The sequence below is a fragment of the Haliaeetus albicilla genome, chromosome Z (assembly GCF_947461875.1).
Source record: "Haliaeetus albicilla chromosome Z, bHalAlb1.1, whole genome shotgun sequence".
Taxonomy (NCBI): Eukaryota; Metazoa; Chordata; class Aves; order Accipitriformes; family Accipitridae; genus Haliaeetus; species Haliaeetus albicilla.
The window spans coordinates 70,589,012-70,609,390 of record NC_091516.1 but is presented as its reverse complement, the minus strand read 5'-3'; the positions used below and the strand labels follow the sequence as shown (position 1 = coordinate 70,609,390).

Below are 20,379 nucleotides of genomic sequence, written 5' to 3'. Positions count from 1 at the left end.
GATATCAGTCAATTGCTTGCTCTGTCAGTCAGTCCTTTCTTAGCAGAGAAGAACAACTTCATTCTGTTGATTTATTCTGATAAGATTGATGTGATGTGTGTTACTTTTATTGCTGTTGAGATAGCTGATGAGAACGATGGAGGGAAAAAGAGATGGGGTAGTAAAAGTGGGATTATAAGTACCATTCTTGGGATGCAAGGGGAGATGGCCAGTCACAGACAAGTGCTTTGGTCTGTAAGACTGCTGTCAGCTGTTGCCAGGAAATTTGTTTCAGCAAAGCAGGTTTGATTTGGTTTCAGAGTTAGGTGAAACCAGTGTGCATGTGCGTGCATGCATGCATGGAAGAGGGAGGGAAGTAGGTGAAGTGGAAGGGAACATACAGGGAAGATGAGCAGAAACTTCTGTACTAGACAGAAGTCCCTTCTGCTCTGCTCTTTCATTGCCACCTGTCTTCATCAGTGTGATAACTTCTGTACTAATGGTTTGTGTGCTAATAGCAGAGTCAAAATAAAGTCTCAGGAGATTTACCTAGTGAGTTCCAGCAGCTTTTCTGGTAACTTGTTTCCTTGACTCTTAGTTTGAAGTTCTGGGTGGAATGGGGGTCCTCCACTGCCTCAGCTGTGATCATCATCAGTGTTTAATCCTGGTTTATAATGGGCCCATTCTGAACCTTTTATTTGAAATTTTGTCATCATCTTAATAGTATTGCAGTGATAATGCAGTAGTTTAAAGCATCAGTAGCTCTTCAGTCTTTCTGTCTTTTTTATGTAACACTCTTATTAATGGTTAGTGTTACAGGTTATGGGTTTCTGTATGTGCCCTGCAATTTAGTTTTTTGGTAAGGCAGATCTGTAGGTCTCAACTATTAAAACAGCACAGACTTCTTCTGCACAAGGGTGTGATGACAGATGGCATAGTGATGCCAGATTGCAGAAGGGTTGCACTAGTGTGTCACTGTCACGTTATTTGGGTACAGCCTTCAGAAGCTACTAATCAGTTCCCTTTCACTGCCCAGAATCTGCAGGCATGTTGTCCTTTGGAAAGCACTTGGGAAAGGAGACAGGAGAGGTTTTCTATAGTTGCAACTTTCTAGGGCATCCTGGCTGAGGTAGTCATCATTTGGTTTTTATTAATTCATTGGGGAACTGAGTGGTTTTCAGCTATATATAGTGCATGATGACATCAATATTTCAGCAATTTGAGGTTTGGCAGAAAAAAGGGTTGACATCTTTTATTGACTAAATTTGTTAGGGGCAGGGCAGAACTACAACCCATGAGTTTATTTTTAAAATACGGAAAGGTTTATTACCACGTTGCTGAAATCTTTGTTGTTGGGCATGAGAAAGAGTAAAACTGTTTGATGTTATCCTTGTTCTCAGTACTAAAAATGAAGATTGAGATATGAGAAGGCAGCAATGTGAGCATGGGTTTTTTTTAACAAATCTTGTTGAAAAGTGACTTATTTATGACAAGTACATATAAAAACTCAAACTTTTATATATTGTCTTCTATCTGAAGTATTTGATATTTAGGGAAAAGCTCACCTATATTGTGAAAAGAGTACAAAATATTTAATTTGTCTCGTGCTATGTATGCTTGTATCATGTACACTCCTTGTCCCCTGGTGATGTCCCAGTTTAAAAGAAGCAATAGCTATTGTGGGGCTAGATTATGAATTGTCACAAAATCCAGGATTGCTGCTTAATTCTCATTACCTAGGTATACTTATTCTGGTCAATGTGTTGCTCGTTGTTCAGGTTATTGGATGTGAATTATCTGTTATGTCATATAATTTAATGGAAATAAGGATTTCTGTCTTCATTGCACTGCATAGATGCCAACCTGTAGTTGTATTTCATAGTTTATCTTCAAGTTTTCAAAAATTTAGTGGTATGCAGTGATGGGACATGTGGGAATGGTTCAAAGCTGCATCAGGGGAGGTTCAGGCTGGACACTGGGAAACATTTCTTTACCAAGAGGGTGGTCAAACACTGGAACAGGCTTCCTGGAGAGGTGGTTGATGCCCCATGCCTGTCAGTGTTTAAGAGGCATTTGGACAATGCCCTTAACATGCTTTAACTTCTGGTCAGACCTGAAGTGGTCAGGCATGTGGACTAGATGATCATTGTAGGTCCCCTCCAACTGCACTGATGATGGTAACAAGCAAAATAGCTCTGTACCAGTTGTTCAGCAAAACTAGGGGCTTCTGCTGTTCGCTGTATTTGTTAATCAGAAAAAAAAGCATTTTAATAAAGCTCTTCTCTTACCCTGTCAGAAGAATTGCTTTCCTAAATAGAGCTAAATGTCAATTGAGTTGTGATACTCAATCCACTGTGTTTTAGTTTGCTTAGACAAACAGAAAACCAGTGTAATTTCTCCTGTTTGGGAAGCTACCGTTGTAACCCATGGGAGAAGAATAAACTAGCTTTATTTATTTATTTATTTAATATCAGAAAGGGCCAACCTGCTGTAAGTAACACGTTTTATTTGTGCTGCTTCATTGCCTATAATGGCAAAATGCCTTGAGGCCTAAAATACATTAAAGTCGTGTTTTTTTCCAAAACGACACTGAGGCTTCTGAAAAAATAGTTGAGCAAAGTTACACGCATCAGTTTTTTTTCCTGTGTGAACATTATGCATCAGTTCATGAGCAGTGTCTAGATGAAGTGATTACAAATAGTGAAAGATGAGTTTATTACTGGACTAGCCATTATAACAATAAGCAGGAAGAGAAATCTTCTGTGCTTCTTTGTGGCAGATGTCTAATATTGTTTTCTGCAGTGCAGCTGTAGTTACTGTAAAGGGTGGCCAGTTAGACTACTCTCCTAACAACTCAGAATTAGATTCTGCATCACCTCAGTCACTGGTGCCCAGATATAATGTCTGTTTGTAATTGGTGAATGTTAAAAGACAGACAGAAGATCATCCTTATCTCTCTTCTCACCCTTGGTCAATTGCAAGAGTTTTCCCTGTTTTTGTAGGTTTGGCTTTTATAGTATTTTTTACCAACAGGGGACAAGAAATTTTTTTGCAATCCAGAATGATTGTATTATGATTCATCTGTTCTGCTTGTCTTTATATGTAAAATGTTTCTGGTTTAGAGGTTGACTTCTCTTCACAAGACTGTTAAATTTATCTTTGTTGCATTGATATCAGTTTTAAAATAGTATGCATGTTGATCTGTGCTGATCTAGTAGTATTTTTCTTTAATGTCTTTTGATACTTTTCAGTGAGATCCTCTGAGAGTCCTCCTGTCTCCTTAAAATGCCAGGAGAAGAAAAGCAGGCCTGTAATAAACTGGCCTAGGAATAAGCTGCTCTCCAAGTCAAGCAGCTTTCCAGCCCACAGAGGAGCTTTCCAGTACAATTACTTTCAAAACAAGAAACATACTTGCTGAATGACCTAGTAATGGCAGCGTGAGATTAATGTGCTCTGCTTGTAAATATGAGATTGAGCTGTGGTTTGGGAAAAATCTTTGTGCTTCCTGAAGTATATGATTTGAATGGTGATAATGTACCTGTTTTGTCAAGAAAAACTAGTCATGGATTTTCTTACTGGTTCATTTAGGGGAGAGAAATTTTCTGATAATTGGTATTTTAGTTTCTCAGCAGATCAATAAATCCAATTAAAAAGCTTTTATCAGAAGTACACCAAGTTTTTGTTTTAAACTTCAAACTGAAATAATCAATTTTTGTGTTATTACCTAGGATGGTAAGGCACAAACATATAGGGAAATAGAAGGTTTTGTCCACAAAAGTTTAAGGTGAGACGTGATCTCATATAATGTGATGACAGTCACAAGCAAACAGCAGAGGAGGACAGCGAGACAAAAGCAGAAGAATAAACAACCATCAGCTAATCTGTTCAGTAATTGCTGTTTCTAAGGAAGCTACTTGGAAACTGACATATGTGATATCTTATGTAAAACTGTGATTAATTTGTTTCCTTGCCTGTCAGTGGAATATGATATATGGAAAATATGTCAGACTTTTTCTTCAAGATGGGAAAGATACTGCTAAGATAATGATGGACTTTTTGATAAAGTAAGGAAAACTGGATTTTAATTTGAATGAAATCTGGCTTTTCTCTCCAAGATGCTTGTTTTTCAAAACTGGACCATATAAAAGGGAGCTTCAGCCAGTGGAGTACTAGATCTGTCACTGGGCTTGGGATATATTAATTCATTACACTCTCCTATCTGCCTACAGGTTCTTGATGCCTTCTCTAGGATCCATTTTGTGCCAGCAGGGTGAGTTAATCAACTTGAGCTGCTGGAAAATGAATCCATTTCACTTGGTCACAAAATTACTTGATCTAATGCATGGGAAGAAAACCTCTCTTGAGAGAGATTGAGAGGGATCTCACATGACTGTAGTCTGATGGTTAGGGCGTTTAGGTGGGTGATAGCCAATGTTATTAAATTCCAGCTCCCAATTTGGCAGAACAAGTTGCATTTGAACTTGTCTCAGCTACATTGTAAGATTGTTCTACAGTGGGATATTGCATTTAAAGTGAATATGTTACCACTTGCTGTTCATTTTCTCTGATGTCCTGAAGGGTGGGCATACACCAAGCATTCCTGCCTTACAGCTTTGCCCAGGGTGCCTAGGTGAGAAGATGCTTTCTTTGAAAGTACCGAGGGGGTTCGAACAAGGGATGGGGTTCAGAACAGCTCTGTGGTGTCGAGTATCTGAAACCTGGATGTCTGGAAGGCTTTGCTGCTGGAAATCAAAATGCAGACTTGATGGCACTTGACCAGGGATGCTGAGGGTTTTGATGTCAGTGTTGGATAAGAGTTCTTCCAAGTTGAGCTGTGTCTCATGAAATTCCTTCAGTAGTAAGTTTTAAGACATGACCTTGAGCCTAAAGGTTGTCAAGAATATTATTTGATAAATAGCAGAATGATTTTTTTGTTCGGTTTGGTTGAGAATATTGCATAAGGACTTGTGACAAAAGAGAAAGAATAGGTACGATCATGAATAGCATCTAATCCCAGAATCTGGATCTTCAGTATAACAAAAGCATAAGTGCCTGCAGAGACGTACCAGATACACAGGTCACACTTGGTTTACAATGCCTCCCTCACGCAGAGATTTTGCTTAGGCAATGTCATCTTTAGTTTGTGTCAGGAATTTGAAATGACCCTGTCCTACAAAAGACTTTCAAATATTTGATATCTGTAATCTTTCATCAACTGTTTCTCACCTGTTTTGGCCTATGGCAGACTCATAAGATAGCAAAGAAAAAAAAAAATTGGTGCCACATTTCTGACTCAATCCTGACAGGATATATTTTTGTAGTCTGTAGTGTTACATAGCACTATCATATCACTTCTAAATAGCTGTAGTCTTTGCTTTTGTGTGCTGCTGTAGTATCTGACATTTTCAATATTACTGTTTGTTGTGCAGTCAATGTTCTGCTAAAACAAAGGAGTTGATGTAGTATATCACGTGTATTTTTGGTCAAAGGAGAACTTGGGAGGTTTGAAGTGGAAGGTTCAATATTTTTATATGTAGAATGCTATGAATTATTTGTAAAAATGAAACAACACAGCTTTTCCCTCCCCTGTGATCTCGCAGCAGCTTGACAGTACATGTGTGCAGGTGATACACAGAATTTATTCCAGAGACTTTCCAACCAAGAGCTTGCATGACTGTGGTAACCTGGGAACCCTCTTGCCCCTGAGCTCTAATACTCTGTTTTTCAGTCTCAGTGATTCTCTTTCCTTGCCCCTCCTCCCCATCCACACATCTTAAGTTTTGTTTGCAATGTGTGGGATTTATCTTCATTTGCTTTACTTTCAGAGATTTATTACTTCAGCTGTAGGTTACCTGAATGAAAATATGGTGAGTGGTTTAAATGTACACTTATATTTAAGATGATACTTGCTTAATATACATGATTCATATTTTTACCATTCCTCCTCTTCTTACTTTTTCCCCAGTAGAAGTTAAAAGTTGCATTGACAGTGAAACGTTCAGCCTCTGGTGGTCCTAGACCGAGACATGGAAATCATGGTCTTCCTATTTTAGAGTGGTCCTGTCCTGTGATGCTGCTGTGCACTTGTAGATTTACTGCAGGTAATCTCCTCCCTGTCTGCAGCTGCAGACAAACTTGATTTACGTTGAGTTCTGTCTGTATACTTATTTCATTTTTTCCCTCCTCATGTGGTTGATCCAGGCAGAGAAGAAATACAGATGAAATGGAACAATATTATTTTAGCAGGCAATTGAAGAAAAGCTAATTAACGTTTTAATTGTTTTGAATTTTAAGTGGCTTCTGCTTATTCACTATGGGTTGAAGAACTCCCTTCTACGCCTGACCTGATTACAATAATTACTATTCTTAGTATAGACTGCTTCTATTACTTGGAATCAATTTTTGTATAAGGTTAGATCCTCAGCTGGTGTTAATGGGTGTCTTTCTGTGATGCACAAGGCAGAGGATCAGTTTATACCTGCTCAGGATTTGGTCTGGGTTTGGTATCATGAAGTCATGCTCTAGGGATACAGGTACCATAAGCAAGGGTAAGGCGTTTAGTTCTACCAGTCAGGAATTGCTGTCCGAGGATTCCCTTTGTAGTAGGCATTCAAACCCATTAAATGTAGTTCTGTTTGACTTCAGAGTTCTCCATAGGCAAGTGAGTCTTCTTTGTGCTCATCTGGAAGTACTGCAGCCTTACAGTCCCCTGCAAAGTTTCTGTCTGAACTGGGGGCCTAAAAAAAAAAAAAAGGGTCTGTGTCCAAGTGGCCTGAAGAGCTTGTTTTGATAGACTGTTAGGCAGTGCCCAGCAGTTAGGTTGGGATCCCTACAAGGAACTCTGGAAGCTGTCTTTTACATCATGTGATGGAAAAGAATGTGGTTGTATCTGACTCCCAGCCCATCATGTTATAAGAGGTAAAAACTGTAATCTAGGAGTTGGGAGATGTTGGTTCAGTACCTTCCTGTACAGAAAATGTTGCAATTCTCATCTCCTGCCTCCTGTCAAACTAGAGTCTTTTCTAGATAGTAATTTTGTATGCTTATTGTTAAAGGTATGCTACTGTAAAGGAAGAAATTAAAGATGCAGTGGTTGTAGAAGACACATGAGTAAACATGAATCTATCACCTACGAACTAAGAACATAGATGCTTATACTTGTTTAATTGTTCTGTTTTTTTGGGGGTAGGGTTGTTGTTTCAGGCATTTTGATTTTGTTCTGTTTTGTTTTTTTTCCCATAAAGAGTGCATAATGTGAAAGGAAGCAAGAATTGGCTTAGGGAAGAAATCTTTGTTCACCTTTTTGTACAAGGTGATACTGAAATTTTTAGTAGCATGCAGGAAAGAAAATAGAGACTGTGCTGAAGGAAAAGCTTGGTTGCAGGAAATAGCTGTCTTATCGTTCCAATACCAGTTTACAAGACAGGTGTCATAATCTTTGTTTCTTTTGTGTGTTAAGTTCCATACACTAATAAAAATGAAAATACATTTCTATTTAATTTATTACATCACTGAAGTGCTCTGTTAGGAATTGGTGCATACATGTGACATCAGATGCATGCGTAGCCAATTAATAATCAAAGCTATCACCTACTTAATAATAGGTTTTTCTATGTGTGTTTATTCCTGTGTTAATGCTAGAGACTTGTCCACTTCATTTACTCAAAATATCTTCATTCAGAAGAAGAAATATTATATACTCACATCCAACTTTCAATGTTATCATTATCACTTTTATAACAAAGTCATGAAAAGTGAGGACTTGTTTACCTATTTGCCATGTAAATGTAGGTAGTTCTTGATAACTGTTCTTAGATATTTGATTAGGATGTGATACCAGGATGTGATATATTTTCCTGTGTGTGTGCATTATCTAAAAGTAGACAATTTAAGTAACAAACCCTGTACGATTTAATAGTCTTTGCCATCAAATGAAGCTTGTCCTGTCATGGATGAATAGTTTTCTAAAGTATTTTGCTGAAGGCAGCCTGTTTAAGTTGTCATTTTAATGTGTTTCAGCTTGGTGTTTGTAAAAGGTGGAGGTCTGCAATAAACCTTTTATTTTTTTTCCCCCACTTCTATGCGGAGAGCTACCCATTTGGATGAGGCTTTTCTTTTTTTTCCTTTTAGTATCTAGCTTCTCAAATTTTTATGTATTTTTGTATTGCATTTTATTGGAGAGAACATATTGCTGTCTCCTTGTTTAGACTATCAGATTGCCTCTCTTACCTGTGTCATGATTAACAGCCTTATGGCAATTTCTTTTGCTTGCATATAAGAGACAATATTTGTAACATTTGTATTTATCTCTGTTTCAATATGATTTAGCAGTGGAAACTAGGGGAAAAAAGAAAAAAACCACAATCATACTCCCCCCAGCAATATGTGACAAGCCAGCTGCTGACTGACAAACTGTAAAAGACTTCTGAATTACCATTGATTTATTTTTACAGTCCATCTCTTCCTCCTCCTGGAGAAACTTGGAGATAGTCACCTTTCTTTTCAGCTGTAGGATTATGTATTATTCCTAGCCTTTCATGACTCTTTTATATCTTGATAAAGTCTCCTGTAGGTGATCGAGGCAGCCCAGATACAGGTTTACTTGCTGTTTGTGCTGCTTTCCACCATTCTGAAAATGCTAGAGCATCACTGAGCAGCTTGATGTGCCTCTTCTTTGGGGTGACATGTTCAGGTTTCTTCTATCTGCCCCAAACCCTGCTCTTTCTGTAGCTATGTCAGATGTTCTGGACATACTTACTTTTCAATATAATTAGCCAACACTGAGTCCCAATTTTAAAAAAAGAAAGAAAAAAAGAATATCAGTGTAGAATATCTCAGTAAATCTGCCTTTGCACCACAGCAGCAACTGAGAGAAGCAGGCAGACTTTGGGGCTTGCTGGCCACTGCCATTAGTGTTCAAACTCATCATTGACTTCCAGTGTCTCTCTTCACTTCAAACGCTAGAGCAAATTCCTTTCCCTGGTGTTACCAGTTGTAGAAGTGCATGTGCTTAGGCTCAGGCAAACACGGCTCCTTTTTCTGCAGCTGGTTTTTCCAGCGTGAGTGCAAGAAGCCCTCTCATGTGCTTCCATCCTTGCCTGTGTATTGATCCCTCTAGTGCTGAGGTCCTGTTTCAGGTTGTCTGGTGGTGTGATTGTCTGGGGAGCCAAAGCTGGAAAAGAAAATTGATTCAAGGAGATCTCCACTTGCCTGCAGATTTCTCTAAGTGGTGGTTCTGCATCCTTGGCAGGCAAAATTTGGCCTGAAGAAGTACCCCTTAACGTTGGTTGTTACAATTTAATTTTAATGGGGCAAAAAGATCATTCTGTTCTTGGTAACAATTTTTATTGCTGGTAATAATGCAATAGACAGAGCCAAACTTAATTTTGATCTAGAGTTTTTATGGGAGTGGGGGGGAACTGCAAGCGCTTGGTATGGAAAACATTGAAGAACAATAAACAATTCCATGCTGCAATTTTTTTAGAAAAAAGTACAGAACTTAATTTTGAAGAGGAGTTTCACGTGGAAATATGATGGTAGATAGCCTTGGAAATTTGGAATAAAGCTAACCTTTTTGGTTTTGACTTGGAGTACATTTAAGTGAGAATTTTAAGAATATGGAAGAGTGATAAATAGGGACAGGCCAAAGCTACTACGTATTGAGAAACAGAAGGTACATAGATTAAGACTTTTTTTTATCCAATGACCTATGAGGATTTGTTCTGAAGGCTGTACATTTCATCTCAATACATTCAAAATCATTGCATTTTTAGGTCAGAGCTGAACTGTAGAGTTAGATTAATCTCCCTAATATATTCCTTTGTGAATGTTCATTACAAAGCTTTAGGAAAAAGGATTTGGCTTGTAAGGAAGAGCTGAACTAAAAATATCAGAGAAGCAGTTCAGTCTCTTGTAGATAACTTACACTAGATAGCAGTTGTCTGGTTTTTTTTTCCCCCATTTTCATAGTTATTTAAGCATTATGAATTTCATGTAGCTTTATTGTACCACCAGTTATAAAGTTGTTTTGTTCCTCAGAATTTCAGAATCTCTGGTTTTGAAGGAAGTCTGCTTTCGCTTGCATGAGCGTTTTTCCACCCAAACGTGCATGGGTTCTTTAGCTAGTTTTCAGGGTGTCACCACTGTTGCTGAAGTGACATGTTGTGGTGAATGATTCATTCTCTCTTCCCCTTTTTATTTATGAATTAAACAATCTATTTAAAAAAAAAAAACAAAACAAAAACAACTCACACTTTTTTTTTTAAACTTAAAGTGTCACCTGATACATTATGCAAATTAAGTGCAAAGGGAAGCAAGGTAAGTTGCATGCAAGAGTTGCTGAGGTACTGAAGTGCTTGCCTACCTAAATACGTTATTTCCTGTTTATATCTAGTCGATTACTACCGAAGAAAGCATAGTAACCACTTAAAGTATATATATTTTTGATCTATTTTCTGTTTGCATTCTATGTTATTATGATACTAATTAATGAATATGGTAATAATATGTCAGAATGTAAAGTTTGGGATCATAGGTTTTTTATTTTTCATTGATGAGCGATCAGATACTTAAGAGTATGGGGTAAATGTTGCAAGTAATAAATACTAAGTATCATGGAGTTTTTATGCATTCTTTTAAGGTAACATTACATGGCAAATGCAGTGGTAATGGATTGCAGCAGGCAAAAGGAAAAATTATTAAGAACTTTTTTTTAGGAGAAAATTGGTTTGAAATAGTTTTATTTCTCCAGGGAAAGTATTTTCAGACTACCTACCCTATTCACCCTCACAGACAGTGGCTCCTTTTCAGTACTGTGAAGCCAGTAACTTTTTACCTTGGACCAAAGATATATGTGTACCAAAAAGCCATGAATGTGATACCTCAGAAGAAAAGTGATTTTTTTTTTATGTATTACACCAAGCATATGCATGTGATATTCATTAAAACTCAGTATGTTTGATGCTGAATTTGAAAAACATATAAAAATTCTGTGATAGTATATGTACTCTCTTTATTCCCAGTGACATTGTGATACCTGTTTAGACGTGCAACACTTTTTAAATAGGGGTGGTTTGTTTAAGTTCTTACACCCGTGTTTTAATGTTTCAGTAGGAGACCTGATTTTGAGAAGTGTTCAGCAATTTGTATTATAAATGGAGCTGATGAGGGCTCTGAATGTAAAAAATCAAGCTTCTTGTTTAAGCTCTGAAATATAGACATGTCCGACTTAGGCATTCATTTGAAAAACACCAGATCTTGTATGTAATTTGTGCTCATTGTTAGGCAGTACTTCTGCTTAAAAAGAAAAGTATTCTTAGAAAATTCTGTAGCTTATCCAACAGATGTTTTTTCCTGCCTTGGAATTTTAACCCAGAAGATAAATTGGCAGCCCTTGGTGCTAGAAGGGGTTGCACAGAGATTTTTTTTTTTTTTGCTTTTAATGCAGCTAACTGTTTAGTAAAAAGGCAAAGCAGTAATGGATAGAAAAATGAGGAATTATCTCAGCGGTTTTGTTCATATACTTCATATAATCATAAGCTTTACTCAGTTACTAGCAATGTTTGCGTCCTGTATTTGAAGGGAGATTATGTTATGAGGAAAACTACCTTTGGAGCAGCTGCTCAAATTAATGTATTGGAACCGCAGCATCGAATAAGAAGTCAAAAGCTTGTGGCAGGAGGGTGACACACAGAGTATAATGGTTTCCAGCGTCACATCCATGACATTTTTTTTCACCTGGAAGTTTGGGTTTTTTATAACCCTGGTAAGAATGGCACTCTGTAAAGTATTACTTAAAATGCCCTTTATTAGACCCAGCACTCTTAGGAAAAAGGAAAAATTACCTATAGGTAATTTTGGATCCCTTCAGGTGCTGGGAACCCTGAGTTGTGTGGCACTGGATGGGCCTGCCGTGAGGGTGGGATTCTGTCTGTGGAAAAATTACATGACATTTTGGTCTTTTGAGCCCTTAAAGAGTTTTTTTGAAAGAAAACATTTCTGTTGTCAAACAAAAAAGGATGTTCCCACGAGAACCTGTTGCTGCGCTGTTAAAGACGAGGCCAGGCAGGCGGTGTAATTGCCAGTGCAAGGTGAGAGCTGCTGTCAGCTGTGCATCAGGGGACACGCAGAGCACACGCCGAGGCCACGCAGGTGAGCCCCACTCGGCACTGCTGACTCCTGGGGGTACAGTGGTCTTCCAGACAGGGTCATCACACGTGGGAAATGCCACGCATGGAGGTGATGTGCTCTGATGAAGCTGTTTGTTAACGCCTGCCCTCGGCATCGCCTTGGGCCTGTCTCATCGGTCCGAAAAACGTAGGTGGCAAGGAGTAGATACTCCTCGATGTTGTCAGCTTTACTTTTCACTTTAGTAGATACACTTCAGCAGAACAGCGTTTCACTGCTGCAGTGGTACTGACTTTATTTTTTTTGCGAAAGTATCCTTCAACAGCTGAAAGAGTCAGGAGTGTTGTTTAATGCTGCAGCAGGGAGAGGAGGGCAGAGTCTTTCTTTCCCCACTCCGTGCATCCCAAGCTGTTTCCTCCTCTTGCTACAGCTTCCATTTCGTTCAGTCTGGGAGAGGTCTCTGTGTTCTCATACCTGAGTGACCACCAGGATCCAGGCAGGGCTTAGGGGAGAGAGGTGTGAGGAAAAATCCATCTGGTCTTTCGCCTTTCCCCCTGTACTCTTCTGTCCCTTCTGGGCTCACTTCTTCTCCTTGCTTTCCCAAAAGCTTTGTGAAGAGTGCATAGTTTACTTTGAGCTGGTGTGAGGATGGAAGGGGAGGAAGGCTAGATTCAAGCCTTGGTATACTTTGTGTGTGTGCATGCAGCAGCAAGGCCAGTGCATTGGGCAGGTGTTTTTCCTCCTGTTGTATTTTCTCCTGTCTTCCTCTGCAGGGCGGACCTTCAGATCCAGCATGGTGTGTCTCCTGTCTGGCACAGACTGAGCTGGGTATAACAGGACCGGGTCCCAGAGGGTGTCTCTCTTGGGGGGCCTGGTGAGGAATGGATTTTGCAGGGGGTTGTGAAGAAAACTCCTTGCTGGCAGCAGCTCACCAGGAAGGGAGCACTCTGGTGTGGGGTGCGGAGGGCGGACTGCTGGGTGGGCGATCCCTGCTGGGGGTGCTGGGCTTGAGGTCAGGATGGGACCGTGTATGTAGGGGGAGGAAAAGGCAGTGTGGATCATCAGGGAGCCTGTGGCGGCGTAGCCCAGCAGGAGCTGATGCAAGGTGGGGCCAGAGAGCAGGCATGTCCTTACCTGTGTTGGTGTGTACAGCAGGTTGGAGGAGCAGGTTGGAGGACCGTTTCATAATGAAAAAAGAGAAGCGCTGTTTACAATCTGAGTTTCTTCTTTGCACAGTCTGGTGTGGCTCTTCCAAGGCTTGACATGCTTTTTAAGCATTTTCTTTTGTTTACCACAGGGGGGCTGAAAGGTATCCTTCCTGCTTGCTGATCTGCAATAACTTGAAGCACTGATAGCCCTAACATGGGACATGTTCATCTGGACCAGCTCTAATACTGCATGGGAAGTTTTGAAAAAGTTCTTGTGGGGAAGCAGGAGGGTCTGAATGTAGAAGAGGAAAGGGCAGAGGAAGAAAGAGCCAAAAGGAATTACTTGTGTGTTTCTTCCCTCTAGATTTCTAGGTATATCCTCAGCTATTCTCCCCTTCCCTGGGACGCCTGCCTACAACAGAACTTCTCAGTATGTGACCAGAAATTGATTTTTAGAAGAAATGAGTTGGTACAGGCATTCCTGTAGCAGAGCAAGATAGACTTTTACATGGTTCTAATAGCATACTCTAAATAAGTAAGTATGGAAACAAAAGGTTACTGAATCCTACTTACTACACTTCTAACCATTTATGTTGTCATTATCTTATTTTTGAGGAATCCATATCCTGATTTAAAAAAAGCACCTCTGTTAATCCAGACTTCTGGCTGTGACTCTCAGTTACTTAAAGTCTTTAAAATTCAAGTCCTGCTGTTTTACATTACTGTAATGGGGTCAAGCTGTTAGGATGATTCGTGCCAGTTTGTGGTGAACTCCTTGCATGTGAGGAATTGCTGGGTGCTCAAGACCCAAGGCACCGTCCGCCATTAAGTCTGTAGCACAAGAGATGTTTGCAGAGAAAAAAGTTGCATAGGCATCTGTGTATCCTGGCAGACCCGGCTTTCCTGAATGCTCTTCTTGTCCTAGAAATCAGGCTGCAACTTGATCTTAAAACTGCTTGGAGCAGCAGTGTGGCTGATGAGGCTTGCCCCGAGCCAGCGTGGTATAAAGTTATTGATTTGCATGTCCTTTGTCTGACAGATCCTGTAGCACATTCGGCTCACCAGTCAGGAGAATCTGGTCTTAAAATTTACTGTATATTTAAAAGTTGTTCTCGCACCCTCCTGAAAATGTAAACTCATGCTGTTTACGTGGAGGTTACTAGCTTGTGGACTAGCTGCTTTGTATGTGCATGCAAGATAATTGTTAAAGCTGTACTGTGGAGCACACTTTCACTGTGTTGGTGGTGCTGAGAATTGTCAGGTTTCTTACTGTTACAAAAATGGAGCATTCCTCTTAAACATTTTTTACATGTTTGTCATTGAGAAGACCAAACAATTTGCTGGGAAGAGTCACATATCAAGACAATTACCTTGAAACACATGGAGCAAAAGTGCTGTCCTGTTACGGGATAGATTTAGACTTACAGGAACCACTGCAGGCACTGTGAGTGCTCTGAGAACTAATTTGGGGGGGGGGGGGGAGGTAATCATGCATTGATCTTGAAGTGCAATGTTGTACTGCAGTCCTTGAGTGTTCGTGAATGACTTGTGCTTCTTAGAGCTACAAGCTTAGAAACTGTGAGACGGAAACTAGTGTTTTATTTTGGATGCATTCTGAGGCTTCCTTTTGACTGTCAGGAAATACTTATTTCTCCTCAATCTTCAGACTCAAGAGCACAATGGTTATTAAAAAATTCAAAATGTAATGAAAAGGATGTTTTTTAACGTAAGGTTTAATATTTCACTGGGATGTATTGCTTCTAGGAGCTCTGAAGAAAACCTCAGAATATCATGAGACCTGTGATAAAAATTGAGGCATCTTTAACACTTAACAAACACGTGGTGCATATGATCCCGTGTGTTACAATAGAGGAAATTCCACAATAAACTCTGTGAGTAAATGCGAGTAGACAGACTGAAGATGTTTTAGTATCTTCTCTAAAGATATTAATGAAAATCTTACGAGTGAAGTGAAGCTAGTGTGCAAGTAGAAAGCATTTAGTGGAATGAAAATGAAATACAGATCGGGGTGAACTTTCAAATGCATTTTTTCAGCTTTTCATGCTAGAACTCTTTTTCTCATCTGGCATAACCTTTAAATTGGAGCTGTCTCAGCTGTGTCTTTGTTCATAAAAACAATAATAAAGTTCTAAGGATGCAGATACAAAGTCCTCATTGCAGCTGCTGAGGTTTTCTGTGCCACCAGCTACTTGTACATTGCTCGTGGGGGAGTTCTGGCTTCCCAGCTGTCCATATTGCTCCCACTGCACCGCACCTGGGAGGTGGAGTGGTTCAGGCAGGCTAGATCCTTGATTCATTTGCAACTCGAACCTGAAGGCATTGCCAGGGCTCCACTCCTCACACCCTGATCCTTGGGTTGTGGAGGGGGACAGAAAGGAATTGGACGTTTCTGAGGGGGACAAAAAAGTTTTAAAACACACACATGGTAGAGGATTTCCTCAGCTAAGGAGGAGGAGAGGTGAGAGAGGGTGAGGGATCTCTGGTAGACACCCTGTTCATAGGAAATCTCAAAAGTATTTCTAAGAAGTTTCCAAATTTTCCTTCTGCACAGTGGCCTCACGTGCTTAAGCACATGAGCACATTATTTAAAGTCCAGTTAAAGTGCTAGCTTGAAGTTCATATAATCCTTCAAACTGATGATGTTGATATGTCCAAGGTCAAAGGTTAACAGCCACTTTTTCTGTCTCTTAGGTGATTTCTGAACACAAAGCTAGAGACCCTGCAGATAACTGCTTAAGTTAAATATTTGCAATCATTAACTAAACTAACATTAACGAACCATTAGATTATACAATAGTGTTAAACTATTGCATTTGATCATGTTAAAAGTATCTGAAAAAAGCCAGGTAGGTTCTGTATTTTTTTAGTTCTTGAGGTTTTTGGTTTATTGTGGTTTTTTTTTTTTTTCTTAACCAGGTGTTAGCTTTTGGTTGGTTTATCTTGGTTGATTTATCTTAAAGCATGAAATGACTTTCTTAAGAAGGGGACAGGAAGGAAACTGTACCGGAACTATTCAGGTTGAAGTGATTTCTCAAAAGGTTTATGGAGAAAAATGAAACTAATGTTCAGTAAAACTTCTAAATAATGCAAAGATCACAGTGCAGCCATACATAACAATAACGGGAGCTGCAAGGAGTCATGAAACCATAGAGGGATAAATTTATATATGCGAGCATGGCATTTAAAAAAAAAATTATACTGCTGTTTACCACATGGCCTGTATTTTATCTATGTGCTTGCTGGGTTCCCTGCATACTCACAGAGCTGTGCAAATAATACAAGTGAATATGTGGGTATGTATACATATCACGTATGATGCTTCATGCCATTGCACACTTTGTATATAGTCTACACGTAACGCTGTAAATGGAAGACCTTGGTCAGTAAGCGCTGGTAAACCAGAATAGTGGGCATCACAGAGATAACAAAGTCCAAATTTCTGGTCTAAGCTTGTTTTCAGCTTTAGAATTATTATTTTTTTTAGTTTTAAAAAAACTGATACATTGCAAATTTTACCCTTCTTTAGACCTGAATGGCTATCCATTGCTTGCAGCCTTGCGGGATTTTAGTGGGCAAACTCGTAAGTCAAGTATTTCTTGGGTAAGATCCTGTTAATTTATAAAGAATGCACAGCAGTCTCTTCTGCCCCTCCATTTTGCTAGACAAACTAGGAGCAAAAAAAAAAAAAAAGACAATCATCTCCTTACTTATAATTTCAGGCTAGCTCTGCCAGCCACTATTCTTCAAAATCTTTATTGGCTGTCACCTTGGCTTTCTGTTTCCATGATTGCTTCTGCCATACACACACAGAGCTGCATCCAAATCAGTTCCTAGCTTCTGTGTTTGTACTCAGCCTAGTCATGTGGCATTTGTCAAGAGTCCCTAGGGCTGTATTTTTCACAGTTTTAGCTAATAAGTATCAAACTTCTTTTTCATTTAACTACATTGAAAGTTGCTATTGCATTTTCAGCTTCACCAAGGCTCCTGGCTGCCCATGGATCACAGGCAGCCACAAGCCTTGTTGAAGCCTTGCATCATTCAGCATGACAATTCTATATGCTTGCAAGTGCAGGAACACTTGACAAAGCAAGTACCCTAAAGAAAAAAAGCCTATCTCCATATTTGGAAAAATCACCCTTATGTTGTTGCAAAACTGGGGAATGAGTACAGACAGCTGCAGCCAGTGAGGTTACTAGAGCATATTTTATTTTACATTTGCAGTGGGCTGAGGATGTTTTCATGAGTCAGTTAATATTGGTCAGCTAACAGCCACTTATTAAACCACAATAAGTATGTACATCTATGAGAAAAGAGAGAAGGAAGAACTGCTGAGCAAGAGAACTTTGCCTATTCAGTTTGAGGAGAGTGAAAGGATTGTTGATGAGGCAGCAGAAAGTGTGGAGTAGGAAAAGGACCAGCAGCTCTGGTGTGCACTTGGTTTCTCTTGCTTCATGCTTTCAGTGAAGCTTGCAGAATGTCTTTTGCTGCCCTTTCCTGGTGATCAGGAATGGTGGAGACAGAAGATAGACTATATCTCAAATACCATCCAAGCAAAATGCTGCTTCTGTTCATTTGTTATTACCAATGTCTGTATAGATATCATGCTTGCAGAGATGAGTGTTAAGAGACTAGAAGGACCAGGGATTGACTTGTTTTAATAGAGAAATGGAGCTCTGAGAAAAAGGCGTGAAGGAAAGGGAGCTGCTCAGGTTAGTGGCTGATACAAACTCCTTTTCAGTGTCCCCTTAAACTGTTCTTTAATTCCTTCTCACTCCTGGCCATTGCTCAGAAACTTCATACAGTAAAAGTAACTGAATATTTTAGATTTTGAAAACTTTACAAATCACTCCATAGATTATGGTGCATGTTTAGGCCAAGGACTGAATGAAGGAAATTCACTGAAATCAAAGCAGTAGAACAAAATCCCCAAATTTCTTTACCTGCTTCTTCTGGTCTCTTTTCCCTAGCTTTTGAAGATGTATCTTTTGATGCTTCAAGGCATATTTCACTTAGTATGTTCCAGGGTGGTCTGAGAAAAGGATATATGGTTTAATCTACCAGTCTCTTTTGTGCCTGTAATACAAGGTTGTTTTGCATTTTTTTGTGCAGACTAATTTTTAACCACAAAGAGGTTGCAGGAAAGGAATGTTATTTTTTAAAAATAAAAATAAACCTTAAACTTTTAATCAGACATAAAAATTTGAAATTGCTCTAACTATCTCTAGCACCAGGTCCTGGACCTCCTTTATCTATTGAGTCAAAATGTTTGTGTCATTTTGTTCCTTTCAAGGTTAAGATGGTTTGCATGTTTTCAGACATTAACAGATTGTTCACATGGTGGAAGAAGGAAAATAATACCATGTTTCTTATTTTAATTGATACCAGCTGACCATGAGCAATTTTTTGTGTGTATTGTAATCCAAACTAGCAAAATAGATATCTTAATGAGCCAGGTCAGATGGAGGAGCTGTTTAGGTCATGCTGCTCTTTCTGGATTTGAGCTGTTTGTTCAGCAAAATATGGCTGTGTTTCTCCCAGGAGTTTTGAGCAACATATCTGATTTGTAAATTCTGAGGTATTTTCACTTCAGGATCACTACTTACACATCAAGGGGATATTTTTTCCAGTTACTTTATAAGATGCATATTTATTCTTTTTCATGTGTACCTTGCTTATGTTTGCAGAGTAACATAGATTGCCATAGGACTAGCTGTAGTTAGTTGCTTTCTATAAATTCTGCTGCACTATTCCAGCACTAAAAAATAATTGTGATGCTTTACAAGGTGACAGTTGATTCTGGCTACCGTATACTAATGTGGAGAGCATGGAAGACATCAGTATTGTATCCATGATTATGACTCATTTGCCTAACTATTCTAATGTTGTTGGTTGTATAAATTCAAGGGCTTAACTCTTGCTTCAGTCTGTCCATCTAGGAGAAGGAGCAGTGAGGTAAATTGTGCTGTCTTGCACTACTCTTTAACCATAGACACGGTAAGGTAGTAATAGGTCAAAATATATTTTCTGTCTTAAACCCCATAGATATTTGAAGTAGCAAAGCATGAAATTGTGAGATTTGGTTCTGTTGAAAATTACTGGTACAGATAATGTATCATGCAGTTCTTGCAGATAAAGCTCAGAGGCTGTTGTGGAGTGGTAAGATAATCAGGAACATAAAAGTTTTCGTGTACAGTGGGGCACAGGACAAAGACACCCGATGCTATTACAGATTGTAAACATCCATTTACTCTGATACATGCTCATGTTTGCGGCGGGGGGGGAAGTCCTGCCTTGAAAAGGACTAATGACTTTGTCCATGGCAATTTTTGGATGTAGCTATACTGTGTCCTATTCTGGAGTTGTTGTAGTCCTGCCAAATAGTTCAGATCCTTACACTAGACTGTGCACATCTTGAGGAAGGTATGGGCATGTCGTAAGAGAGGAGAAACTGGAAGATAGCTTAAGTCATGAGTGTAGATTACCTTCATTACTTTAATCAGAACCTCTAAGTTCTGTGTTTCTTTGGAAAAACAAGAAATGAAAAGATTGGGTGCAAGTGCAAAAGAATGTGCAAGTGGAGGAATGGGTCAGTTGAGTATTGGGGCAATATGGATCCTACTGAAGTAGGCAGGTCAGTAAGAAAGAGAGGTGAAATTTAGAGAACACCTCTGTGAGTGACTAGCCATGGGACTGTTGGTGAGACCCTGGAGGACTTTCTTTTAGCAGGAACCAGATGAAAGAAACAGGGAGTGTGTGCTGCAGTCTGACTACTACAGATCTTTGGTTTTCTACTGAAGTAGAAAAATTAGCTTTCAAGCTACCTTCAGAGAATGGCATTTAACTTAGTCTTTTAATCCCTGAAAAAGGCTTATTTGCTTCAGATACTGGTTCTGTAGTTCCTCAATGGCCCTCTGTGCTTTCCAATTGCAGAATGTGTTTCTGGGTGGCAGCTGAGAGTGGTGAAGCACAGAATTTGCCCCTGCCCTCTGAGTCCTGGCTACTTGCTTACGAGGAGGGTTTCTGAGTTAACGGAGCTCTGTTGGCTGTGCTGTGGATCACGATGCTGGGGAGCTGCGTACAGAGCTGTGGAGTGTACCACTGCTGC

General features: G+C 39.5%; 1 protein-coding gene across 2 annotated transcripts in view; it reads left to right on the top strand.

Annotated features, from left to right (window-relative positions):
* Positions 1–20,379, top strand: part of MCTP1 (multiple C2 and transmembrane domain containing 1) — a 288,852-nt gene that overhangs the window by 23,218 nt on the left and 245,255 nt on the right. The window lies entirely within an intron of this gene.